Source organism: Diadema setosum, chromosome 21 (assembly GCF_964275005.1).
Source record: "Diadema setosum chromosome 21, eeDiaSeto1, whole genome shotgun sequence".
Taxonomy (NCBI): Eukaryota; Metazoa; Echinodermata; class Echinoidea; order Diadematoida; family Diadematidae; genus Diadema; species Diadema setosum.
This window is the reverse complement of record NC_092705.1, coordinates 21,070,648-21,085,050: the sequence shown is the minus strand read 5'-3', so window position 1 is coordinate 21,085,050 and position 14,403 is coordinate 21,070,648.

Below are 14,403 nucleotides of genomic sequence, written 5' to 3'. Positions count from 1 at the left end.
TCGACCTACAACACGATGTGCTGTATGACCTCTGTGCTTTAGGGATATGCTATATCTTAGTGTTTGGCATCATTTTTTGGTGTCTATGGCAAAACTTAACTTGGACGAGAGAAATACATTTCAAACGGGAGACACAGCTAGAGCGGGAAAAATCAAACTCAAACAGAAGTAAGGAATATTATAAGAAAGTGGTCTGAAAGCGAGAGATCTCCAGCCAAAAGCGTGAGAGTTGAGTCTCTGGCAAAAGGTCCTACAGTTTACAACAATAATATTTTTTTATATCAATGGGTGATGTACAGGTTTATACTTTTGGCATTTCTTATTCTGTTTTACGTGATCGGGTATCGCGTTCAAAATGTTGGATCAGTAATATGTGATAGACTGCTGGGCTAAAGTTTTTCTGTTGGGGAAAGGGGGTTACGAATTTGTAGTCTCTGGCGGCGAGTGTAGATAATCGAGTTCAAGCGAAAGATTTTTTTTTTTTCATCAATGAGGGGAAACTCATTTTGTGTAGTTGTAAATGAATATACCCGCGTATATAAAACATGCATGTCTTGAGTCGTGTGTTCAAACGAATAATTAATTCAATTCAATTCAATCATAGTTTATTTCCAATCATCGAAAATCAAAAAACATAGTACAGAGTATACATGTGATGAAATATTGTTCAAACGTTTGCAAAAGATTCATGTAATATATTATATATGAGACAAATTATAGAACAACATATAACATGTACAATATTTAGGAAAAAACACTGTATAAATACTTCGTGGGCGAGCGGAAAATAAATTCGATTATGGAAAATAGTGATCCACTAAAACGCAAAGCTTGTCGGACGTGGATCGCTAGATAAATAATGAGTAAATTATATACTACTGTAAAAGTGGTTTCTTTCGCGTACAGAAACTTTTGTGGTTTCCATCGGTTCCGACTTTTTCGTGTGTGTTTAAATTCGAGGTTGGTAATGATAGCATTGTAACAAGCGACGGGTTCAAAACATTTTCGCGTGATGTTAAATTCGCGGTTCAACCTCAAAGCGCGAAAAGCGCGAAAATAAAACCACCGCGAAAGAAACCACTTTTACAGTACATTGTATTCTATAGCAATATACATGTAACTATTTTGAGATACACTGGTTGGGAAAAAAAATATAGAATACCAATGCTAGTGCCCGGACACTGCTCACTGAACCACGTGTACCGCGAAAATATGACAAGGACAACACGTTCGTACACACATTCGATTACCCACACGTATGTACACTGTAAGACGCGAGACAGTACCGAGAGGAGAGAAAACGGAACTCTCCGTTAGGAACTCTCCGTTATATGAATATGTATAGAATCAAGACGTTTTGAGACTAAGGGGAATTAGTGTAGTAGCAATACGAAAAAAATGAGATAGCATTAAAGATTTCTACTTAATTTATGATGTTTTGAATATAAAAAAATTGGAATGAGAAACTGTGCGATCTTGTATCGTATTCTGGCGTTTTCTGGCTACCTTGGCTACTTTTTTCCCCATTCCAGCTAGTAAGACACCCAAATACACCCAGTCGCACACAGACGGTACACTCACCTTTTCTCATCACGTACGCACCGAGAGGAAGAAACATTTATGTTGAACTTTGTACTTCGGGAAGCACATTAGCTATGTCCTCGTCAGCTGGAAATAAACTTGAATGTGAGTTTAAAGCACAATAACAATAGCAGCATGAAGCCATACAAACCGGAATGTCATGAACCTGTGTTATTTAGTCCTTGATATTCGATTCGTTAAAGATTGATAGCAGTTACGGTCAGGAAAATTGAATTTCTATGATTACATTTGCTTGGATTACCCGTCTGTTTGAAAGAATTTTAAAACTGGGCAGAGGTATAGTAATTCTGTCAAGTTTATAAAGCATTTTATTATTTTGTGACTACCTAACAATTAGGATATTCTTGGATTAATATAGCTTGTTGCTACTCCGATCTTCACGGTATTTTTGTGAACAAACCGATGGGAAGTTGCGAGATGATGACGTTAGCACTGTCATGTAATGTGCTCATGTTGTTGCAGCATCTCCATTGAAAAATTCCAAAATGTTTCTATGGTGTCCTACCATCTCTGACATGATACCTATTGTACATTGAAGAAAAATAACCCGAGATCAATTTCAGTAATACAGCTAATGGAGTGCCATCCAATTCTTTTACAATGATCCCGTTTGAACGGTTCTCGAAATCATCGGATGAGCGCTGTATCCTGTCACACGTAACATTTAAGCTATTTTAAATGAATATTACAAAAATGCATTCAAATTCGTATGTGGCATTATCACCTCGTCAAGATTATTTATAGGAGTATAGCAAAAGTTGCTACTGTGATAAGGACGTCCACGATTGGAACAACTCTGCCCTTTCGACCTGGACACACAGCACAAGAATGAGGGGAAAAGATGGAAGTGCGATCACACGAATCACTTAAAGACAATCATAATGCGCGACATATCAACAGAGTTGGGAACCTGTCTGTTGTTTTTTGCCATCTAGGTTCGTTTCGTGTTTTTTTTTTTTTTTTTCGTTTCGTTTATTTCCTTTTCAATAAAGAGTGGCAATGTACAAACATATCACGAGAAAATAGAATAAAATGGAAATATATGGAAATCAGTACTAGGCCTAAATTGTATTTTTACCATGTTTATGCGAATTTATAAATACATTGTACGCATTTATAATGAATAAATGTTGCCTTATACCCCCATTCCACACAGGTTTTCTCTCAACCGTCACTCATTGGAAGCTAAATTTATTCAATATTGCTTCCAGCCACCCACAGAAGTGTATCGGACCACACTCCGATAAATCCGACTTGTTAGGCGACTATCAGGTCAGTGTCAGATATGTCGGGCGGTGATCCCATGAGGCAAGATCGTCCAATGAGGATCACGCGCGACATGTCTGAAACTGACCTGATAGTCGACCAACCATGTCAGATTTATCAGATTGCGATCCGATACACTTCGGGGGTGACCAGAAGCAACAAACTTTGCTTCCGATGAGTGACCGATGAGAAAAAAAAAATATCTGTGGAATGGGGATATAATAGACCGTTTCGATAGTGTTTTGCAATTTATGGATGTTTCTTTTCGTACAGCCTATTACCGAAGCATTTAATTAATTCACCTGCTCCCTCCATTAACCCTATTTCAACTGGGGGAGGGGGGGGGGTGAAATTGAACCCCCCCTCGACATTTTGCGCCACGATTCCGCAACGCGCAAAGATTTTGCCGCGTCGTTTCATTACTTTTTTCATTGAAGTCTCCCGCATATTTTTAGATCAAATTTGCGTCGTCCGGGCACACTGTTCTAAAGTTACGCAATGTTTTGCACATGCATGTCAACCCGAAAACAGCTCAAATTCATGATTTCGTGTGCAAATCCAATGCAATTTTTTTTTTATTAATTGATATAAATTAGATTATTTCAACTTTTAACAATTGAAATTAATAAATTCTAATGTAGATAAGCTTAAAAAAGTGCCTGCATTAAATTTTGGCAAAAAATAGAAAACAAATGGTCGAAAAAATACTAAAATACATAAGAAATTAACAAAACAATAAAAAACAAAAGAAACTGAATTTGACTGCGCTATTTTTTACAAGAAAATTGTTTGATGTGTCTTGAGGAACTCTGACACAAAAATTTAGCAATCCTTTAATCTTTTTAATGGAGTTATAGGTTAAAATATGATTTCATGCGTAAATTAGCATAATTAATTTATTAAAAAAAAATATATTTTTTTTTTGAATGACCATATAATCTTGTAGTTGACATCAGGATCTATATGCAGGCAAAATTTTGCGGCGATCGCGCGATCGGCGGCCGAGATCTGAAGGGGGGGTCAAATAAATTGACCCCCCCCCCCCAGTAAAAACTTGGTCTCCAATAGCCCAGTTATAATAGGGTTAAGTTTCATTGGCCGGAATTCCTCAGTTGTGTGTGTGTGTGTATGTGTGTGTGTCTGTGTCTGTGTGAGTGACCGGTCTTAATGTGCTCAATTTCTCCATCAGTGTTAATAGTACACCGAATTTACTGTGTATTGGGGATTTTGGTTGTACAGTTTCTTGATAGTGACCACATAATTGTGGAGACTTTGGTATGCATCAGTGTTTCATCCTCCACGTTGAACATTGTTATTCAGTTCAGATTGCTCTTTAATGATACAACTTCATTCTTTAAAATCGAGCTATCACATTATTAGAAAAAAGTGTTTTGAAGAAGAAAAAATGACACTTGCAAAGAATATTCCAATGTATCTGAGGTCTATAGTAAGTAAATCATTATACTACAGTAGTAGTAATTGATTTACACACAGGGTTGGTATAGTATTAGTGGAGATAAGTGCTGGGCTTTTAACTTTTTTGCGAGATACAATACAGAGCATACCATTCTAAGAGAAAAGTTAATTTGATGAAAATTAGTTTTTGGAATGGCTGAGACATCCAAAAACAGAGAAAAACAAAGCAATCGTAATAAAAGGTGGGTCCCACCTTTTATTGGGAACTCTCTTTTTTGGATATCTCAGTCATTTCAAAACGAATTTTCATCAAATAAACATTGAATTCCTCTTGGAATTACATGTTTTTTTCTTATTTCACATGAGGTTTCTCATCATCTCACTAAAATGTGTTAGAAACCAGAGGTTATTTCTCAACTAAAACTATAGGATCCCTTGACTTATATGTAAATTCCAAAAGGATGATAACAATCAAGCTCTTTATCACTTTAAACAAAACATGCCAATCTTTATTTAGCATTCATTCTCTCTGGACATACTTGACAATACAATGATTTCAATGTATACACACTGCAATGAGTGCAGACAGACTCAACTTTCTTCACGAATAGATTGATACTCATTATCGCGACTACAAACAGCAGTCAGTTGCTAAATAATGATAATAATAATATTAACAATGATGATAATAACAAAATAATAATCATCACCTATGAATATACTGACTGAGTGACTCTCCAATTCTCAATCAATGCCATCTTTGACGGATCTACAATTCTACTTTCCTCATCTTATATGAATTTCATTTACATTTTTTGTCTTAAGGACTCATATGCATAGTACACACATTGTTATGTTATCATTAATTGACTTGCATTGCGCATACAAATACAAATTGTAACTAGGTCTGTGTTTTTATTCAAAGTAGATTGTATGTTGTAGTTTCATTTCTCATTAGAGTAATTACCTGTCAATGTAATCAGCTTTTCATTCCAACCTTATGAGACATTCAGCGCAACTTGAAAGTTTATACCCAGACAAGCTCGACATATACTTTGCCAATCATGGTATCCATTATACCTTTGATACACTACGCATTCCTTGATCACATTCTTCCTCTGAAAAATTTGCCTTCACACGGTCAAGTTCGATGTTCCCATCAGACGGGGAGTAAAACAACATATAAATGATAAAGAGTCCTTGAAACATGCTAGAAAAAGTTTGCTTCAATGCATGAAGCTATATGCAAGAATATACAGTAATCCATGGGTCATTTGTCACTGCCAAAGCCTGATATAGTTGCCAGATATTGATTTTCTAATTTTGGTATTTGACACTTCTTCAGATTTGACACTTTCCAGTGGTCAGTTTTCCATTTTAATTGTTAGAAATCTATTGCAACAATGGTAAAGAAAGCTCACATTCTTATTCACATCTCAGAAGATTGAATCAGAGTCAAATGTAGGGGAGAGACATGTACAGTATACGCAATAGGTTGATCTTGAAAAAAAATAAGATACCGGTAACATTCACTATGTAAAATCCAAGGATTTTCAAATTTCAAACCATAGATATAATTATACTTTGAAATTTGGAGAGATGGTAGGTCAAGTATCAAAGGTTTGGTTTTGAACAAATACCAACATTTTAATTGTTAGAAATCTATTGCAACAATGGTAAAGAAAGCTCACATTCTTATTCACATCTCAGAAGATTGAATCAGAGTCAAATGTAGGGGAGAGACATGTACAGTATACGCAATAGGTTGATCTTGAAAAAAAATAAGATACCGGTAACATTCACTATGTAAAATCCAAGGATTTTCAAATTTCAAACCATAGATATAATTATACTTTGAAATTTGGAGAGATGGTAGGTCAAGTATCAAAGGTTTGGTTTTGAACAAATACCAAATTTTAAATTTCAAATGAATTATCTCCTTATAGACGGCTGCACTTATGAGGGTACATAGTTTAAATACGTGAATCATAAACATATGATAAAGAAGATGTGAACAGCTGCGCATAATATTCAGAACCCGGAAAAAGGAGAAGGGTGACAATAACGTCCTTAGAAAGACTTGAGAATTAGTACCTGTAGACATCACTTGGCAAGTCAGTCGATCCCCATGGGTAACTCCTACATGACATCTTACTATCAACTCTAAATCCTGTTGGACTGACTACCTTCTCAATTTGGAAGGGACCTCTAGTGATAAATTACAGATGACATGAAGCATTGATAATTCTCCATGTGCACAGAAACCTCACTTTTTACATCTTTTTACAGATTCTGTTGAAGTTTTTCATCCCTTCAGTAAGTAAACAAATATTTTGTCTGGCCTCCATTTCAGGTCATTTGTTCAGTTCAGACATGAAGCACACCAAATCATCGATTTCCAAATATTTTGCTTCTTTGGACCCTAGATACTGTATATGTATCAAAATTAAAATCAAACTACGTGTACATTGCTGATCTAGCTGCAATAGAATGTATAAAGTCTATTGAAGGGGATGCCTTTCTTGCACTGTAATGGTTTGATGCAGGCACAGAATTTTTGATGGGCTGGTTCTAATATCCAAATAAGTCCTCAAAGAGCACGCATTTCTCACACTGTGAACACAGAAAAAAAATAATGATTAAGCAAAAAGAAAGTGTGTGATAGAATGAGAGATCTAAAGAAAATAAGAGAGAGAGAGAGCCATTTTGCTGTCAAAATTGATTTTTGCCCTACAGTTCTTACAGTGCTTAGTAGTTCCTCTGGACTTACTTCAACATTCCATCTCCAAGCTGGTTCCCTTGAAAGTTATTGATATAACATTGCCATGACAACCACTGGCAGTGGATAAAAGATGACTCTAAGATTATCGCTTTCGGAAAACTTTTCATCTAACAATGCAGTATGTAGTAGGCACATAAATGATATATCAGTCTGCAGTTTCTCACAGTTCTATCAAATATTTACACTCCTAGCTGCTGCTAGTTGTGTTTGACGAAGACGATGTCCCTGAAGTTGGGGTTGATGATCCCGAATCTCCCTTACTACCCCAATCCACAAATTTATCGCGGAAAAGGTGCAGCATGGATGGACCGGGTTTCTCTTTTTCGTCGTTGTCAGCATCGTCATCGTCATCATCATCATCATTGTCCTCTTCGTCATCTTCGTATGCATACTCATCATCCTCATCATCATCACAATCCTCCTCATCCTCATAATACTCATCGTCATCATCATCCTCGACATCTTCCGCCTCCTCTTCCTCTTCTTATCCTTCTTCATAGTCTTCATCATCGGGTTGAGCATGTTCTAAAAAATGACAGATACACGAGTAAGCATGCATCCCTCCACCATACCTTAAATGTTTTCATAGGGTAGCTCAGCAGGAAGACGAGCAGAAAGAAAAAGATGTACCGGGTACAAGACTGAATTGAGGACGTAACAGAGAAATGGGGAAGAGAATGATATACAATGTAGATCTATAAGCTATAATCAAGGCTCTGGTCCTCCAATGACCCTTACCAATTTACAGCCTCACCCTCACTCTCCTCCCTCCCCCAAACAAAACACACAAATATGTGCACTATCTCCCTTTTAATTGGGGTTAATCCTATCCTCTCCTTCTGGGTCAGAACACTGTTGAAGGGTACCAAAAGGGTACTAAATGACAGATTCAGCAGGGATAAACATGTACTATAACCAGTTTCATCTAATCAAAAAAAAAAAAAAGAAAGTACTACCAACTCCGAAAAAGGACAATATTTGCACAATCCTTTGCCGTGCTGACAGCCAGTAACTATCATTACAGTTTGTTTATCAATCAGTGTAACGATAGTGATACATCTCTAGCCCCTGCATCCATCCAGAACCAAACTAGGTATTGATGGATGTCCCTGACCTGGGTCCCATTTCATAAAAGATGAAAGGGTAGCAACTCTTGATAAAATACATGTAGCAACTTCCCATATTAACAGCCAATCACGAAGCAGGATTCTTGTCATTACCATTACACTTGACATTGCAGTAAGTGTTGCTATCTCATAGCATTTTTCCTCAAACCGTCTGCCACAAGTAGAGCAATCACTGCATCATGGCAGGATTAAGAATGAATTGTGATGTTAGACACAAGAGACATCAATGAAAGGTACCATGTGCATTCAAAGAGATCTTGACAAAGCACAACTAGAAAAATGAATAACACTAGGCAGAATAAGACTTTGTATGGTGAGGTTTACTACACTAACACAAAGCACAATAAGATGGGTTAGTCAAATACCGGTTAGTGATTGGCTAAACACAGTCACGTGATGGAGGCACATTCGTTATGTTCGCCCATGGGCGAACATTTTTGTAGTGTTCTCCCATGGGCGAACATTTTTGTAATGTTCTCCCATGGGAAAACATTTTCACGTAACAAATGACAGAATGCTTAGGACCGCGCGCGCACATTGAATTTGCCTCTGCGCGCGCGAGCGAGCGATCAAGGTTTGAAATGCTATTTTGGGAGGCTATACGTCCCTCGACTTCGTCTCGGGACTTATAACCTCCCTCAATAGCATTTCAAACCCTTCGGGTGGAACATTCGGTATGTTCCCTCCCCCGCCAGTCATCATCTATATAATGAGAAATTGTATGGTGCAGTGTACTACATAAACATAAAGCACAATGATGTTGAGGTACACTACACAAACACAAAGCACAATGAGAAATTGTATGGTGAAGTGTACTACAAAAACATAAAGCACAATGAGACATTGTATGGTGAGTAACACTACACAAACACAAAGCACAATGAAAAATCGTATGGTGAAGTGTACTACAAAAACAGAAAGCACAATGAGACATTGTATGGTGAGGTACACTACACAAAACACAAAGCACAATGAAAAATTGTATGGTGAAGTGTACTACAAAAACATAAAGTACAATGAGACATTGTATGGTGAGGTACACTAAACAAACACAAAGCACAATGAGAAATTGTATGGTGAAGTGTACTACAAAAACATAAAGCACAATGAGACATTGTATGGTGAGGTCTCGAAGCACTAAACAGAAGCCCATGCACTCATCATGTCAAACAAACAGCAATGCTGTGATGAGACAAAGTTATGTCTTTATTTACACAGAGACAGGAGGTTATATTTCAACCAGAACCACTCCAGATTTAACCATTTTTTTTTCTTTTACTGTTAGGCCTACATAAGACAAGTTGCCACTATGCATGTGTGCATGTATAGTTTAAACACATTCATCGTGTGATGTTTGTGTTTATGTAAACAAGTTCCCACGAATGCCACTACCAGCAAAGTGTTTGCCATTAGACCAACATACTTACATTTATAATGGAGCTTTATGTGATCTGACAGTGAGTTATTAGAATTCCATTTTGATTTAATCAACTTATGTGGGAATTTGTGCAAACAAACCATCTCCACTAACTGCAAGCCAGGTCTCTATTTAAACTAGACTTGTGTTCCCAAAACTGAACAGGAATTTTAGAATGCTAGCTGGACGTAGACAAAACGAAAATATCAACTTAAAAAATTGTCCAGAATTCAAGATCTGAAGGCAATTTTTGACAGCAAAGCTCAATCTAATTTTGCAGAACAATGTTGCTTTTTATGACTTAGTTAAGGGCCTCTCTATTGATCACTACAGCCACTGAAATCTCAGCAACCCTTTCATATTGTAACAATGACAAGCTACAAATGGCATGAAAACATTTTCTTGTCAAATTATTTCCTGTTCTCTCAAAATTTGAAGCTTATAGGCATTGGATATTTCAAAAGCAAGTTAAATTCACAATTCATGAAGAACAGAGAATATATATTGCATTTTCTCTACACACTTACTACAAATGTCAAGGAATGATTACACCCATGATTTTTTTTTCTTCACTTTCCAAGATGAAATCATATACCCTCGGTAATGGTAATGGAAGACAAGGAATATACAGTTTACAGTGATATCCTCAAAATCTGTTGATGTTTGGAATATTCATTCCAATTATACTATTACATTCACAAAATTCCATACAAGACTTCATTAAACGAACATATACAAAAAAAAAAGAAGAATTATCACTGGATAAGCGCAACCAGATGATTCTAATGAAAATTTTGTGATCCACACAGAATCAGCAGCACTCAGGCGGTCTACTTCAACCATTGTTTCTTCTACCTAAATGGGGCAGGAATTAGTTCCCTTTCTGCTACTCCACCATGAAAAGAAGATGACAGTGAATTCATAAATTTGTAGATGATATCTTTTGGCTTGAACAGATTGCAGGGTCTAGGAATGTTAAGCACACAAAATCCTACTTTAGGAATAATTGCTACATCTAAACAAAGACCAACAAGAAACACGGACGGCAGGAGGGATGCCTTTGGTTTTATCTTTGGATATTTGATTCAAAAGTAGCATGCACTGGATGAAACAGTTTTTCTGAAGACAGCAACATGATAATTCACAATGAAAACAGGAGGGGAATGACAAGTGAACAGTGTTGCCTTATGTCTCCACTGTCTGTTCAGGATGTATTTGATTTGGCCATTAGGAAAGCACTTAACTCCATCTGAGCATGACAGCTTTGAGTCCAATAGTAGGTCTGGGCAATGAGTATAAGGTTCCTTGCCCTGAAAGGGCACAGTCACTGGTGCCAACGAGACTTGAACCAAGGACCTCACATTTGAGAGTCCTTGATCTATCCATCAAGCAACAACGGCTTCTTGAAACGTATTTCCATCCATTTTTGATTTGGAGGGTAAAAAGCAACTGAATTTTAGTAAGCTTAATGATAACTGGGTGAAATTAGGCAATACGCTCTCTTTGGTTGAATGGGGATTGAAATAGCAATTGGAATACTTCTTTACAATTTATTTTAAAGACTGGTGAGGCATCTCCCTGCAGGCGTAGTTAGTAGAGTTTGATGATCCATTTTAACAAGCTTCCCTTCACTTTGAAGCATGCATTAACACTAAACTAAATTGTTTAGTTGAACAAAACATACAGATGAAGAGACAGTCTAGTGATATGTGGAGGTTGCTACAGGTTAGTTTGTTTGTTTGTTCTTCTAAGGGTGGATAAAGAGGTACAAGGTGAGAGCAACATTGTGTTTCCTCTCAGACATTTCCTCACATTAATTACCTCGGCTGGAGCCAGTTGCCACGGTACCATCTCCTGCCTTACTCGACAAGGCTCCTTCAGCCGTTGACGTGGTAACTGTTTCCGGCCCCGCGTCACGGGCCTTCTGCCGCAACGCCTCCTGCGCCCGCTCGAACGCCTCCTTGAATGAAGCAGCCGTGGTGCTCTCCTTGAAGCGGATCGCCAGCTGCTCAGAGACAACCTCCCCGTCAGCAGCATCCATGGCGTGCCACACCCACACCCGGTCGCTGCCTGACATGGGATGCAGCGTCATAGCCGTGGTGATGTAGTGGTTGGCACAGACTTTGTACACCTGGTCGCGGCGCATCACCACGCGGTAGGCATCGGGTTCCGGCGCGTGAATAATCTTGATTTCCCCGACGCCGCGCTCCTTCCACGAACGCGAGGCAGAGTGGAAGCGGTAGAGTTTGCCACGGGCCGAAAAGACGGCGACCTCTCCTTCCTCACCAGTAACAAGGTCAACCTTCTCTGGAAGCTAAACGATGAGGTTAAAGTGGATGTCTCTCTCCTCCTCCGGATTGACTTCCCCGACACCAGTAGATGGCACCAGTCCTACACGATGAAACTCATCCCATTAATTCAATTCCAAATCTCACTAATAGGCAGAAAGCCTGCACAACAAAATACTCAGCAACGTGAAGGACATAATCAATGTCTCAGCGTAAGTCTCTTAAAGGGACTATACAGTAATGGTTGAGGTGAGCATTCAGCTTGTAATGTTCTGCGAGATATTGAGAAGTCAATCTCTGAAATTTTAAGAGCATACAATTCTAAGGGAAATCAAAAGGTATTTTACGAAAATTGGCTTTGAAATGACTGAGATATTTCAAAACAAGGAAAAACAAAGAGAACTTATAAAAGTCGTGGCCTGTCAATTTTATTAGGATCGCTTTTTTGAATATCTCAGCCATTTCAAGGCCAATTTTCATCAAACAACGTTGAATCCCTCTTGAAATTCCAAAAAATTTTTGGAATATTCCAAAAGAAAATTTGGAATATTCATTCCAATTATACTATTACATTCACAAAATTCCATACAAGACTTCATTAAACGAACATATGCAAAAAAAAAAAAAAAAAAAAAAGAATTATCACTGGATAAGCGCAGCCAGATGATTCTAGTGAAAATTTTGTGATCCACACAGAATCAGCAGCACTCATGCGGTCTACTTCAACCATTGTTTCTTCTGCCTAAATGGGGCAGGAATTAGTTCTCTTTCTCCTACCCTACCATGAAAAGAAGATGACAGTGAATTCATGGAGGAGGAAGCTTTCATCAGCTCCGTGAGGGCGCTTGTCAATTTCGGGTCACATGACCAAACCTCTGACGTCCCGGGCTCATCTCCAACAAAACCGATAACATCAGAATCATATGCAAAATATAATGTGTTTAAGCACAGTTTTACATCCTATGCAGATTTTAAGGGTCTGCTTTTGAGATGCTCAGCGGGGACTGTGGTGAATATCATTACATTGATAATATATAATCACTTGTACACAGCTTTCTAAGTCCTTTTTGCTTTTATTGCACTTCAAATTTTATAGACCGAGAGTGCTTTCATTCAAAATAACCTCCCCTTTGCAGTAGATGCTTCCAATACAAACCATCCAAAGGTTAATAGAAATGTCATGTGAAGTAATAACTTCCCTCCCCCCCCCCCCCCCCCACCCACCCACCACCACCTATTTCCTGAGGGTTAACTAACCTTTGTTGGGGGTAGTCTTGGCTCCTCCGGACTTCTTGCTTCTCTTCAAGTCTTCCTTGGCATTCTCAATCGCAACCCTGAAGTTTTTGGCCACGGCAGCTGTCTTGAAACGAACAGCCAGCTGCTCATTGACCATCTCGTCCTCCGAGGCATCCATGGCTGACCAAACCCATGTACGGTCCGAGCCGGCCATTGGCCGGAGCTCAAGCGACAGAGTGACATGGTGATTGGCGCAGACCTTAAAGACCTGGATGGAGTATGATCGGAGGAAAATGTACTGATCATATTTGAGTTTCACATAAATTGCACTTCTTTCCTGAACCTTTGGGGCAGTTCCAGCGTTACGGACATTACATTTCAGACAAAATTTGCAACTTCAAAAGGTCATTAACATAACAAAATATTTTCATTCTGAACTCATACAGTGGAATCACTCACATATGAGTCTAAATCATAAACAGTGAAAATTTCAATCCATTTCACCATATATATGGCACTTGCTGCATAAAATGTTGGCCGTTATGGACATTACATTTTTTAGACATGACTTTTTGCATGCCTATACAATCATTGAAAAGTCTGTGAGTTTAAGCACATAATTAGACCAATGTAGGAATAAATTGAAAGGTAAAGAAATGTTTAAAGAAAATAAAATCAAATTTAGTGAAAGATGGCACATGTACCTCCTAGAGCCACAATTGTGGCGTTACGGACATTACAGATTTGTCCACTTTCATTAAGTGGCAGGAGTCACATGCATGTATTAATATTTTTTATCCTTTTCACTTGGATGGTAATCAATACACATTTGACAATGTTGCCATAGCCCTTTCATGAGATCCTTTATTTCAGGAATTGCCAATTTAAGGACTATTTGTTCAGTATGGACCCCTACTTTAACAATCTGTTGACTCTTCTATCCTATTGGAATTTAAACAACTTATTTTATGCCTCCAATACAGTTGTGATTTATAAATAACATATAGATCAGCCTTTTGACTTTCTATGATGATATTCAAACTTGCAATTACTCAAAATGTGATTTCAAAGAAATGTTCCGGACATTACACTTTTTTATTCACATCTACATAGCCATCACTGAGCATAACTCTGTACGAATAAACAACTTTTATTTTAATAAAAAACACTAATGCATAAGCAAAATCAAATCAAATAATGGTTCAACAAATGTTCAGTACGTAATTTGACACAATTAATGTTTTGTTTTACTTTCTCTTTTTCCCCCTA